General features: G+C 43.9%; 2 protein-coding genes across 3 annotated transcripts in view; both read right to left on the bottom strand.

Moving 5' to 3' along the window:
- LOC144892699 (uncharacterized) overlaps positions 1–8716 on the bottom strand; it is a 400706-nt gene extending 391990 nt beyond the window's left edge. Inside the window, exon 1 of the mRNA XM_078780920.1 lies at positions 8604–8716. The gene's annotated coding sequence lies outside the window, so the exon portion shown is untranslated. The remainder of the gene's footprint in view (positions 1–8603) is intronic.
- The window catches only part of LOC137429002 (FYVE and coiled-coil domain-containing protein 1-like), a 168241-nt gene that overhangs the window by 105703 nt on the left and 48606 nt on the right, over positions 1–13932 (bottom strand). The gene's annotated exons all lie outside the window — the stretch shown is intronic.

Below are 13932 nucleotides of genomic sequence, written 5' to 3'. Positions count from 1 at the left end.
TTGACCCGAGCTTTGAACATGATCATAAATTTTAATCTTCATGAAATGGACAATTTGCTGTATCAATGAAAAACTTTTGGGGGGGGGGGGGGGATTTTGCAAGTATCGTGCTACGCATGACATCTTCTTGTTTATTTTATTAACGAGCCACATTATCAATTTAATCAATTAAATTAATTAGGACAATGTTACACATCTTACCATCTCGTTTTGGAAACATGTAAATTACAAACCCTGGAGGAACGACGATACAAGTTGTGTAAAGATTTTGCACTTTTTATTGAAACCCATAATTTGCGTAGAACGTGGTTACCTGCCATGAGAGATGTACCATTTAATCTCAAGAAAGCACGAAAGTACTCACAATACAAATGTCAAACAAAAATATTTCATAACAAGTGCATTGCCCTTTTTAATTGGTATTCTTAATAGTTTGTAATACTTAGGCACAAATTTCTCTGTTTTTTAATTTTCACTTCTGTCTGAAGCATGAAGATGGTTTGGTCATGTGTCGAGGAAGGATGAAAGTGACTGGTTGAGAAGAGTGATGGAAATGAATGTAGAAGGAAGTAGAGGACGGGGAAGACCGAGAAAGACTTGGCCAAAGATGGTGGAAGAAGAAATGCGGGCAAGGGGGTTAACAAGGGGAGATGCAGAAAATAGGGCAAAATGGAGAAGATTGTCATGGGGACCGCAAGGCTAACCCCCGCTCTAGCAGGGAAAATTGCCTTAAAATGCCTGTTGTTGTTTGTTGTTGTTGAAGCCTGCCATGTCTGCTTCTTTAATTATGCATTTTGTTGGCATTTCGCTCTTTGAACTTTTTTCTGGATTTATATTTTTTATCTGGTAAGCAATCATCGATGGTAAATGATGAATAAGTATGTATGTGTAATTCAGCCATTGGCTGTCAGACCTGCTTATAATGTCCCCCCTCCCCCCCTTCCCATGCCTCCCCCACCCCCCCAAGCCCTCTCCCTCCCACAGATCTTCCGATGTCCCTGCCCTCCATCTTGTCTCCCGCTCCCTTTATCATATGTGTTATGTTTCACATGTCAGTTTGTCTTTTTGTGATCAATGTTAGTTCTTACACGAGCCTCGATGTTGTATACAAAAAAATAAAATAAAATAAATAAATAAAGCATTTTTGATTTTATTTGATATAAACTTACCTTTTCTACTCTTACTCTTGTATTCCAAACATTTAACAGTTGCGTCGGATTGATATATTTCAGAATTTGGGGAAAAGTGAAAGAGTGCAGTGATTGGTGCTTGCTCGGAAGTACCAATAAATGCTTGGTCACAATGTCACATTGCCTGCACATACCGACTAGGGTTTCGTTAAGAACCGGCCGTCGGCCAAATTGACCTTTTGATATTGAAAGAATGAAAGCAAATGGAGAATAAAGAAAATTCAACTCAAATCTTTGTGTGAATTAATGACTAAAAACCACACAACGCATCACAATATCACATCAAAACAACTCGTATGTACGCTCATATTATGCAGCTACTGACTGATTTTGTAACATGAATCTTCTTCAGTATCAAGGGTCATTTGCTACAATGGGACCCTGGGAGGTCAGAGGTCACAAAGCAATGCGTGCATTGAAGTGGAGCAGATTCATGTAGTACATCCCGTTGCAGTGATGTGTGGTACCATGTCCACATGCGGTACATGCATGAAACTCAACATGGTGGTTATTTATTTTGACCAAATGAAATACTGAAAATACGCGTTTTCATTAACGACGCAATATTAATGTGTCCACCGGCTTCCCACACTAATCGCGGCACCCAGAGTGACGAGCTGGAGAAGATGACCTTCGCGTGTTGGCTCAAACTCCAAGAAGAAGCAGACGATTCTCATCATCGTCCTCCCCGCAGAGGTTCTTCTACGATGGAAGAACTACAGACGGTGGACTCGAGCGAAGCTGCAAAGCTGTGCTCCTGCAGATTACATTACATTCATTCATTTTTTTTTCTGATAGAGATCGAGGTGTCTTCAGCCACCTGAATCTCCTACGTCTACTTCCTGGAGACAATGAACCAAACACTGATCCACCCATCTACATCTGCCCTACGCACAACATTAAAATCACCACTCGGTTCGCTGCACAAGATATAACAAATGGCTCCATCGCAAATGTACAAACCTACCTTCATTCAAACATTATAGCTTGCAACGCACCTGTGGCTGTCTCGTACAACACTTCCCTGTAATCATTCAGTCTACCCCATAATGAGAAAATTCCACCTGGACATTCCACAGCTCAACATAAATGGAATTCTAAACAAAAGAACAGAACTCCAACAAAATTCCATCAACAAACACAAAATAGACATCGTACTTATTCAAGAGACTAAGCTGAACAATGCCTCCAAATTCTCGCACATCTTCCCAAACCACTCTTTCATCAGAAAGGATCGACCGTAAAATCAAGGTGGTGGAGGACTCCTCGTCTCCGTCCACACAACACAACACATTATAATACAACTTCAGACAACGCCTGCTGCTTCCTCGTGTTAATACCACCAAAATCACCTGCAATAGCAATAAAAATGAGGAAAATACATAAAATTCAAAAAAACAACATTTAAATACCTCCACCAAACTCATGCCACCAGGACACCAACCTCAACTTACCAATCTACAAAATATCCCTGACTTAATAATTGGAGTGGACCTCAATGCAAAAGACACCTCCTGGTTAAACAATCAAAACCAAGACACAAGGTACACAAATTCCAGAACAATTAGACCATTTAACTATCCTTAATGACGACCACTCCCCTACTAGACCCCCTATCGATCCCCAGGACTCCCCAAATCTCCTGATATAACGAGATACCCAAATGCTCAAAACCAGCATATCTTGGCACACTGTTTCCGACCTTTTGTCGGATCACATACACATCGTAATCATCCATCACTTCAACCCCAAATCCATTACAAGCAAGAACGACACCCGTAGAGCACAAACCTCCGCCAGGCTGAACAGTTTACGTTTTGTATCCCACCGATAGGCAGGATCTGGATTCGGACCTGAACCAAAAACGAATTGGCTTGTTCTTGACACAAAACCAACTCATCCACCAAGTTTTGTCATCGGGGCTAACCTAACCCGAACAAAACAAACAAGAACAAGCAATCAAAGATTGCATACCCTCGCCCAGACTTGTTTCGTGTGGTTTTACAGTACGTACTTCATTTCCGTACTCACACTCTAATTGTACATACTTTATAGACGTACTCACATTCTAATTGTATATACTTTATAGACGTACTCACATTATAATTCTACATACTTTATGGACGTACTCACATTCTAATTGTACACACTTTATAGACGTACTCACATTCTAATTGTAGATACTTTATAGACGTACTCACATTCTAATTCTACATACTTTGTAGATGTACTTGCAGCATTCTAATTGTATATACTTTATAGACGTACTCACATTCTAATTGTACCTACTTTGTAGATGTACTTGCAGCATTCTAATTGTACATACTTTATAGATGTACTCACATTCTAATTGTACCTACTTTGTAGATGTACTTGCAGCATTCTAATTGTACCTACTTTGTAGATGTACTTGCAGCATTCTAATTGAAAATACTTTATAGACATACTCACATTCTAATTGTACATACTTTATAGAGGTACTCACATTCTAATTGTACATACTTTGTAGATGTACTTGCAGCATTCTAATTGTACATACTTTATAGATGTACTCACATTCTAATTGTACCTACTTTGTAGATGTACTTGCAGCATTCTAATTGTACCTACTTTGTAGATGTACTTGCAGCATTCTAATTGAAAATACTTTATAGACATACTCACATTCTAATTGTACATACTTTATAGACGTACTCACATTCTAATTGTACCTACTTTGTAGATGTACTTGCAGCATTCTAATTGTACATACTTTATAGATGTACTCACATTCTAATTGTACCTACTTTGTAGATGTACTTGCAGTATTCTAATTGTACATACTTTAGAGATGTACTCACATTCTAATTGTACCTACTTTGTAGATGTACTTGCAGCATTCTAATTGAAAATACTTTATAGACATACTCACATTGTAATTGTACATACTTTGTAGATGTACTTGCAGCATTCTAATTGTATATACTTTATAGACATACTCACATTATAATTCCACATACTTTATGGATGTACTCACATTCTAATTGCACACACTTTATAGACGTACGTACTCACATTCTAATTGTACCTACTTTGTAGATGTACTTGCAGCATTCTAATTGTACATACTTTATAGATGTACTCACATTCTAATTGTACCTACTTTGTAGATGTACTTGCAGCATTCTAATTGAAAATACTTTATAGACATACTCACATTGTAATTGTACATACTTTGTAGACGTACTCACATTCTAATTGTACATACTTTGTAGATGTACTTGCAGCATTCTAATTGTATATACTTTATAGACATACTCACATTATAATTCCACATACTTTATGGACGTACTCACATTCTAATTGCACACACTTTATAGACGTACTCACATTCTAATTGTACATACTTTGTAGCTACTTTGTAGATGTACTTGCAGCATTCTAATTGTATATACTTTATAGACATAGTCACATTCTAATTGTACATACTTTATAGACGTACTCACATTCTAATTCTACATACTTTATCGACGTACTCACATTCTAATTGTACACACTCTATAGACGTACTCACATTCTAATTGTACATACTTTATAGACATAGTCACATTCCAATGAAAGTTAGAAAAGTCATGCTCCTAACACTTAAATTTTTTGTATGAATGAAAAACCCTTGTGGTGAAATTTTAAGCCATTTGGACTAAATTTAGGGTTTGCATGCGGAGTTTGTAATTTCACATATTTGGCTCGCATAAATGTTTGGAGTTCATGATTTATTCTCCACTGCTATACTTGTGATTTTGACCATGACAGTTGACCTATGACCTTGCTATGTACTGCACATTTTGAAGTCGTTTTTAAGTTAATTGAATACAGTACAGCTGTACTCTGGTGAATGCAGTTGCTCTCATTGAAGAGTACAATAGTCTCCTGACAAGGGATGAATGGCAAACCCAGTATCTGCTTCAAGTTGTGACAGAACATCGCAAGAGGTTTCCTGATTGCAGGAAATCAACGCTTACTGGGCAACAATGAGTGGCTGGCAACCCCGAACACTTGATGCATTCAAAAAAATATTTCACATGCAGAAGTTTTACCTCAACACCAAAAAAATTAAAGGTTAGAAGTAAAACAATTCAATTTTTTTTTTTTTTGCCTTATGTAGCTAAGAACCTCCCAACTATATACGTATAAAAACCAAAAAGCACGGGCATACATACGGTGGGTGAATCCTCATCATCCACCATGTGTCTATTAATTACATTCTGTTTGAACACGAGTACATCTATTAATTATGTATTATCGGACCGTGACCAACACCTTTTAAATACGGACTATTGAAACTTTTACACCATTAAACCTTTAGATCCCTTAGACCTTTAGACCATTTAGATGTTTTAGACCCTCTGGACCATTTACGACCCTTTAGAACTTTACACCGCTTAGACCACTTGACACTAGAGACTATTTAGACAAGTTATACCCCTTAATACCTAGCCTTTAGACCACTTAGACTTATGAAGACCTTTATGTCCTTTAGACCACTTGAACTTTTCAACCTTTAGACGTATTAGACCCTCTTTATAAATTTAGACTACATAGACCCTTCAAACCTGTAACTACTATTGGAACATATCCTTTAGACCCCATTGCACCTTTTAAGACCCTTTGGACCACATATACCCCCTTGATCCTTTATAACTTTTTGACCCTTTAGACCCATTTCAATAACGAAGATCCCTTTAGACCCCTTTATATTTTTGAAGACCCTTTGTCCGAGAAATGGTTGAAGACGTATTCAACATCGGGTTTTTTTTACAACTAAAATGGCCACCAGTTGGCTATCTTTGATCGCATCGTGAAAAAAATGACGTGCATATGTGTACCATCATGTGTTGCCTTTGCTCAAAGTATGAACAAAATTGGTCAATACATCTCCGAGATATGGTTGCGGACGCATGGACGGACGGACGAGACCCAATCCATAAGTATCCCTTACGGACAAGTCCAACGTAGGCTAATAGTAGTCTGTTCCTAGATGCAGCAACCCCCTAGCACTCGAGCTGCCACACTTGCCACTGCATAACATTTTGGTTTTAGTCAGAATATGCCCAGGTGGAAATGACACCCAAGAGCAAAGAGGTTAGAGGCAGGTGCACACCAACTGAGCGATATTCTTCACTCAAAATCTTTTATTCTCACAAAGAGTCTTATTGTAAAGGAGCAAAGATATTGTATATGGTTATGCATTTATGCATATTTGTGACCAAAACAACGTCTTCTTCTTCAAATATACTGTATTTTAAACCGAAAAACAGTCCGTGAAGTCATAAGATGGTGAAGCCATGTAACTATATATCTATTAATTATGTAGTTTGAACGTCGGTTGCATCCTGTCTATTAATTACGTACATCTATTAATAACATGCTGTTGGAATATACCTTTCGACCCTTAAGACCACTGAGACCCCAAGACCAATGAAGATCCTTCAAGTCCCTCAATACTATTAAGATCTCAAGGGCCCTTAAAGATCCAAAAGACACAAAAGACCCAAAAGATCCAAAAGACACCAAAGACCCTGAAGACCCCAAAAACTCAAAAGACCCCCCAAAAACCACAATAACGACCCAAACGAACCCGAAGACCCAAAAGTCACAGAAGACACAAAATACCCTTAAACACCCCGAAGACCGAAAACACGCCGAAGACCGAAAACACGCCGAAGACACGCCGAAGACCGAAAACACGCCGAAGACCGGAAACACCCCGAAGACCGGAAACACCCCGAAGACCGGAAACACCCCGAAGACCGGAAACACCCCGAAGACCGGAAACACCCCGAAGACCGGAAACACCCCGAAGACCGGAAACACCCCGAAGACCGGAAACACCCCGAAGACCGGAAACACCCCGAAGACCGGAAACACCCCGAAGACCGGAAACACCCCGAAGACCGGAAACACCCCGAAGACCGGAAACACCCCGAAGACCGGAAACACCCCGAAGACCGGAAACACCCCGAAGACCGGAAACACCCCGAAGACCGGAAACACCCCCGAAGACCGGAAACACCCCGAAGACCGGAAACACCCCGAAGACCGGAAACACCCCGAAGACCGGAAACACCCCGAAGACCGGAAACACCCCGAAGACCGGAAACACCCCGAAGACCGGAAACACCCCGAAGACCGGAAACACCCCGAAGACCGGAAACACCCCGAAGACCGGAAACACCCCGAAGACCGGAAACACCCCGAAGACCGGAAACACCCCGAAGACCGGAAACACCTTCCCCAAGGCAGTGTGCTGGGCCCTGTGCTTTTTCTGGTCTTTATCAATGATCCCTCCGACTCTCTGGAAAATCCTCTCTATCTCTTTGCTGATGACTCCACTCTCTGCCGCTCCATTCCTCTTCCCTCAGATCGGCAGTCTGCAGCCTCCTCACTCTCTGAAGACCTGGGCAAAATCACAGACTGGTCAAACAAGTGGAACATGTCTTTCAATCCTGACAAATCTCACACTCTTACTATGTCTCTCCGAAAAGATCGACTGGACAACCCTCCCATCTACTTTCTCAACAATCCTCTCCAAGAAGTTCTGTCGCTCAAGCTTTTGGGTCTCACTATCTGCCATGATCTTTCTTGGGAAAACCACATTTCCAAGCTGGCCTGCAAAGCCAGTCGCCGACTGGGCATCCTCCGTCGTGCGAAGTCCTTCCTAGGCACACCTGAGCTCCTCACCATATACAAGGCTTTCATCCGCAGCTCAATGGAATACTGTTCTCCCCTATGGGCTGGTGCTCCTGCCTCACACCTAGCTCGGCTTCACTCTGTTGAAACCAAAGCTTTCAGAATCATTGGAATCTCCCGCGATGAAGCTATCTCTGAGGGCCTTTCACTCACTCACCGCAGGCAGGTAGGTGGTCTTTCTGTCTTCTACCGACTCCTCTCCGGCCTTGCTCCCCCAGCTCTCTCTGTGCTCTGTCCCCCAAATATTCCTACAGGTCGCACAAGATCTGCCAGCAAGCCTCTGATGGTTAAACTGCCAAAATCTCGGCTCTCTGCTCACCTTCACTCCTTCATTCCTCTTTTCTCCCGCCTCTGGAACAAACTCCCACACTCCCTTCAATCCCACTCCTCCCTCCAGGTCTTTAAAACAGCTGTTCACCACCATCTCTTATCTTCCCCCATCCAAAACCTTGATCTTTCCTACCCCCACTAATTCACCCCAGATCCACCTTGTTTGTAATTCCAACTTCTTTCCTGGTAGTCCTGGCAGTGTCCATATGTTTTATGCCTCTCCCACCCCCTTTCCCATGCCTCCCCCCCAAAGCCCTCTCCCTCCCACAGATCTCTCGATGTCTCCATGTCTCTCGGTTCCTGCTCTCAAATGTTGTGTTTGTGTCCTTCCCCCTCTCTCCCCATCTTGTCTACCGCTCCCGATGCTTTTTGTTTTATGTGTCGGTTTGTCGGTTATGTGTCGGTTTGTCGGTTTGTCTTTCTGTGTGTTAAATGTTCGCTCCTTCACGAGCGTCGATCTTGTATACAACAACAACAACAAAAAAAAACACCCCGAAGACCGGAAACGCCCCGGAGACCGGAAACGCCCCGGAGACCGGAAACGCCCCGGAGACCGGAAACGCCCCGGAGACCGGAAACGTCCCGGAGACCGGAAACGCCCCGGAGACCGGAAACGCCCCGAAGACCGGAAACGCCCCGAAGACCGGAAACGCCCCGAAGACCGGAAACGCCCCGAAGACCGGAAACGCCCCGAAGACCGGAAACGCCCCGAAGACCGGAAACGCCCCGAAGGCCGGAAACGCCCCGAAGGCCGGAAACGCCCCGAAGACCGGAAACGCCCCGAAGACCGGAAACGCCCCGAAGACCGGAAACGCCCCGAAGACCGGAAACGCCCCGAAGACCGGAAACGCCCCGAAGACCGGAAACGCCCCGAAGACCGGAAACGCCCCGGATAGCGGAATCGCCCCGGGGACCGGAAACACCCCCGGAGACCGGAAACACCCCGAAGACCGGAAACACCCCGAAGACCGGAAACACCCCGAAGACCGGAAACACCCCGAAGACCGGAAACACCCCGAAGACCGGAAACACCCCGAAGACCGGAAACACCCCGAAGACCGGAAACACCCCGAAGACCGGAAACACCCCGAAGACCGGAAACACCCCGAAGACCGGAAACACCCCGAAGACCGGAAACACCCCGAAGACCGGAAACACCCCGAAGACCGGAAACACCCCGAAGACCGGAAACACCCCGAAGACCGGAAACACCCCGAAGACCGGAAACACCCCGAAGACCGGAAACACCCCGAAGACCGGAAACACCCCGGATACCGGAAACACCCCGGATACCGGAAACACCCCGGATACCGGAAACACCCCGAAGACCGAAAACACCCCGAAGACCGAAAACACCCCGAAGACCGAAAACACCCCGAAGACACAAAAGACACAAAAGACCCGGATTACCCCAAAAATACCAAATATGCAAAAGACCCTGAAAACCAAAAATACCCCAATGACCCCAAATAACCCTTTGACCCAAAATACTCCAAAGACCCAAAATATCCAAAAGATGCAAAGGTCAGTCCCCGAAGACCCAAAAAACTCAAAACACCCCAAAAAAACTCAAAATACCCCAAAAACGACCCAAAAGACACCGAAAACGACCCAAACGACCCTCAAACACCCCAAAGACCATAAAAGACCGAGATGACCCAAAAGACCTTGAGGACCCAAAATACTCCCAAAGACCCTCTCAGACTCTAAAGACCCCGAAGACCCAAAGACCCCAGAGACCATTAAAGACCACAAAGACATTTAAGAAACCAAAGACTCATAAGACGCTTTAGACCCATTAGATGAGCTTGGACCCTTGACCATTTAGAGCCGTAGTTCTTAACCTGGGTTCGACCGAACCCCACAGGTTCAGTGAGCCAGTCTCAGGGATTCGGCGGAGGTCCTCCGAAACGCATTGCAATTTGTTTTTTTTGTTTTGTATCAATTTTGAATTTATGTGTAATTACGCTTATTATTAATATTATTATTATTTTGCTATGTATGTTACGAACTAATGGAAATGTTATTTGTAATTGTATTCCCATCCCATTTGAACCCTGGTGTTGGGCTAGCGGCTCGGGTGCCGGCTTAGGATCCTAGGATCCTGGGTTCGAATCCCGGTCGATCGCTGAATTAACGCCAGGGGGGTTGACTCAGCCTGTCATCATTCCGAGGTCGGCTAATTGAGCACCAGTTCACTGGTAATTCCCTGTTTGTCGTTAAAGGCAGCAAAAAGGGTTGGCGTCAGGAAGGGCATCCGGCCGTAAAACATTGTTTCAAAAAGGGGACCAAAAAACAACAACAACCACGGTTCCCGAAAAAGGCCAACCCCCGCTTTGCGGGGAAAAATGGCCTCTAAAGGTGGTTATTTTTTAAATATATATATTCCCATCCCATTCATGGTTTCTCTGGTCTGTGTTTAAGATAAGTTGTTTCACACTGACTGTAGTAAGTTGAATCAATGAGCAACTTGCTAATTATTCTGTTGATGGTGCTTGCTTACATACTTACTGGATTTTGGACTTTGCAGGTGTTCGGAAATTCCAATGAATAGCCTCGATTAGCTTGCCATGTGCCATGCGTCATTGGTCGCGCCTTACTTTGGAGTTACTGATTAATTGAAAAGTAATTTGGAAATGTTTGTGGATATGCAGGGCGGCTTCAGAGTTATATTAAAGTCAAAAGTGGATGGTGATTATAAAATATGATTGAATTACTCAGAAAATTAGATGGAGGTGACATAACTCCTTTGGTCGCAATTCAAAACGAGCAATTCGCAGTTTTCTATGTAATATTATAATGGGATTTGAGGTGACAGAGTTGAGTAGATAATAAATCCCGTCATCGTAAATATAAGTTATGTTTTCTTCGTTAAAATTTCTCAGTTTTCAGAGGGGTACTGATTATATTTATGCATGTTCCTTTTTAAATTTTTGTCATATAATTATTTGCCTGAACTCAATTAAGATCAGTTTGTTACTTTTTTTTTTTTGCGGTATGTCGAGCAAAAAAAGGAAGTGGTCGGAGGATTACGTGAGGTACGGGTTCACGTGTTTGACGGAACGGGACGGAAGTCAGCGTCTTCAATGCATGCTTTGCAGTGTCAAGTTGAGCAACTCCAGCCTAGCACCAGCAAAACTACGGGAACACTTCAAAAAAACTGCACGGCGATGGGCAGTACAAAGACGCAACGCTGGATGAATTCAAATTGAAGAGAGTCCGATTCATGCAAGTGCTACCTTTCCCACTCTCGGCTTCGTTCCATTTGACAAACCGATCCTCACTGCATCGAATGAAGTTGCGTACCTGATCGCAAAGCAGGGCAAACCGCACACCGTTGGTGAGACACTCATCAAACCGGCCGCGTTGAAGATGGCCAACATCATGCTGGGAAAAGCTGCTGAAAACAAGTTGTCTCTCGTTCCTCTCTCAAATGACACCATCAGATGCAGAATCGACGACATGAGCGACGACATCCTCGCTCAGGTAGTTGCAGATTTAGTCGCGAGCCCGACGAAATTCAGCCTTCAACTCGACGAGACCACCGACGTTTCGAATTTGAGCCACCTCATCTTATTTGTGCGTTATGTCAAGGAGACGAGATCAAGGAAGACTTTCTGTTCTGCAAGCCTCTCACAACAACGACGAAGGCAGCTGACATGAAGAAGCTTGTGGACGACTTCTTCAGAAGCAACAGCCTCTCGTGGAACAGGGTGTCTGCAGTTTGCTCGGACGGAGCTCCAGCCATGCTGGGATGCAACTCCGGTTTTGGAGCGCTGGTGAAGGCCGATGCAACACACATCATCATCACGCACTGCGTCCTGCACAGACACGCGCTGGCATCAAAAACCCTGCCTCCAAACCTGGCCAATGTTCTGAAAATCGTTGTTGAAACTGTGAATTACGTGCGAAGCCGTGCTCGGCATCATCGCATCTTCAAAGAGCTGTGCAATGAAATCGGCTCTGAATTCTAAGTCCTTCTCTACCACTCTAACGTTCGATGGTTATCACGAGGGAAGGTCGTGAGCCGTGTTTTTGCCTTGCATGTAGAATTAGCCCTGTTTTTGCGAGAACACCAGCATTGCCATGCAACGCACTTCCAAGAGTCAGAGTTCATCCTCGACGCACTCAATCATCTCAATTGCTAGATGCAGGGCGGTGGAGTGAATGTCATCGAATCTGAAGAAAAGCTGAGCGCTTTCCGAAAGAAGTTACCGTTGTGGAGGCGGCGAACAGAGAATGACAACTTCACGAACTTTTCGCTACTGGACGAGTGCGTGAGCGGGATCGAAGATGAGTCTGAAGTTGGAGGCACTGCTGTACCGGGGGAGCTGAAGCAAGTGATTGCCACGCACTTGGATGAGCTGGGAAAGTCATTTGACGGCTACTTCCCCGACCAAGAGCAATACCCAGCATGGGTGCGGCAGCCGTTCACTTTTGACGTTGCAACGGCAGATGTCAACGACCAATACCTCGATGACCTCATCGAACTTCAGCAGAGCCAGACTCAACAACAACTGTTCGGCACAACAACGCTCTCAACATTTTGGTGCCGCCAAATGGAAGGGTATCCTCACATCGCTAAAATTGCCCTTGAGATCCTCACGCCGTTCGTTACAACGTATCTCTGCGAGCATCCGTTTTCAAAACTGGTGGACATTAAAACAAAGAAAAGGAGCAGGCTTGCAAGCGAAAATGATTTGAGGGTGGCCCTTGCCAAAACAAAACCACGCATTTCCCAGATCGCCTCCCGAAAAGAAGAACAGAAAACGCATTAAGATGTAATTCTTCTTAATTTTTTTGGTCAAATTTAAGGGGTTCCGCGAGTGTTCGGTGGGTTTCGTTAGGGTTCGGTGCCTTTAAAAAGGTTAAGAACCACTGATTTAGAGCTTTACACCACTTGGACTTTTTTGATTACAAAGAAATTACAAATAAATAATATCACTAATATTACAAATAAATTTGCACAAAATAAATGTTTGTATTATGATTGGTGTAAATATTGACAACACAGAAACTCAAGTTCAGTCAGGTCATTATCCTCAGTATAAACAAGCCTATGCCTCTGCGGAGATGTGGGGTGAGGCGAGCGCAGCGATCCGATCCACGCTAGTGTTTACTTAACTCAGCATCAAAGTGAAGGAATGATGTGAGAGATTTGTCAGGCAAAGTGAAACACACTTCCTACCACCTTCCCACAAGAAGCTACATGATTTTTGTGAACCTGCACAATCACTGCACACTGGCAAATTTTAGATATGTGGTACTTGCCTGTGGAGATTAACCCTGTTAACACAAAGTCTTCTTCTTCTTTCATATGCAGCACATGGCTATGGGCAAAATGATTTGCAGAGAGTTGGGCTGTGCCATTGATGCAGTGCTTTCTGTATATTAGAGGAGGAATTTGGAATTTGACCAGGGTGTCAGTGGTAGTATGCCTACACCGTGGATCGTTAACATTCAGAAACTAAGTGTGACAGACGGAACACCCAGTTTAACATCCATCCAAGGGACGGCACACTCCTTGATGCCTCACCATGTCTGCAAAACATGAGGTGGACAGTTTATAGCTGGGCCGAGATTCAAACCCAGACTGGACAGCTCAGTGATGAGTGACACACGTCTCGGCTGTCCTGCCATCTCTCTACACATCTCAAAGCAAAGTAAGTGAAGGTAAAGGAAC

This window comes from Myxine glutinosa, chromosome 6 (genome assembly GCF_964187855.1).
Source record: "Myxine glutinosa chromosome 6, kmMyxGlut1.1, whole genome shotgun sequence".
In the NCBI taxonomy this organism is placed as follows: Eukaryota; Metazoa; Chordata; class Myxini; order Myxiniformes; family Myxinidae; genus Myxine; species Myxine glutinosa.
The sequence above is the reverse complement of the archived record's forward strand: the minus strand, read 5'-3'. Positions and strand labels throughout refer to the sequence as shown.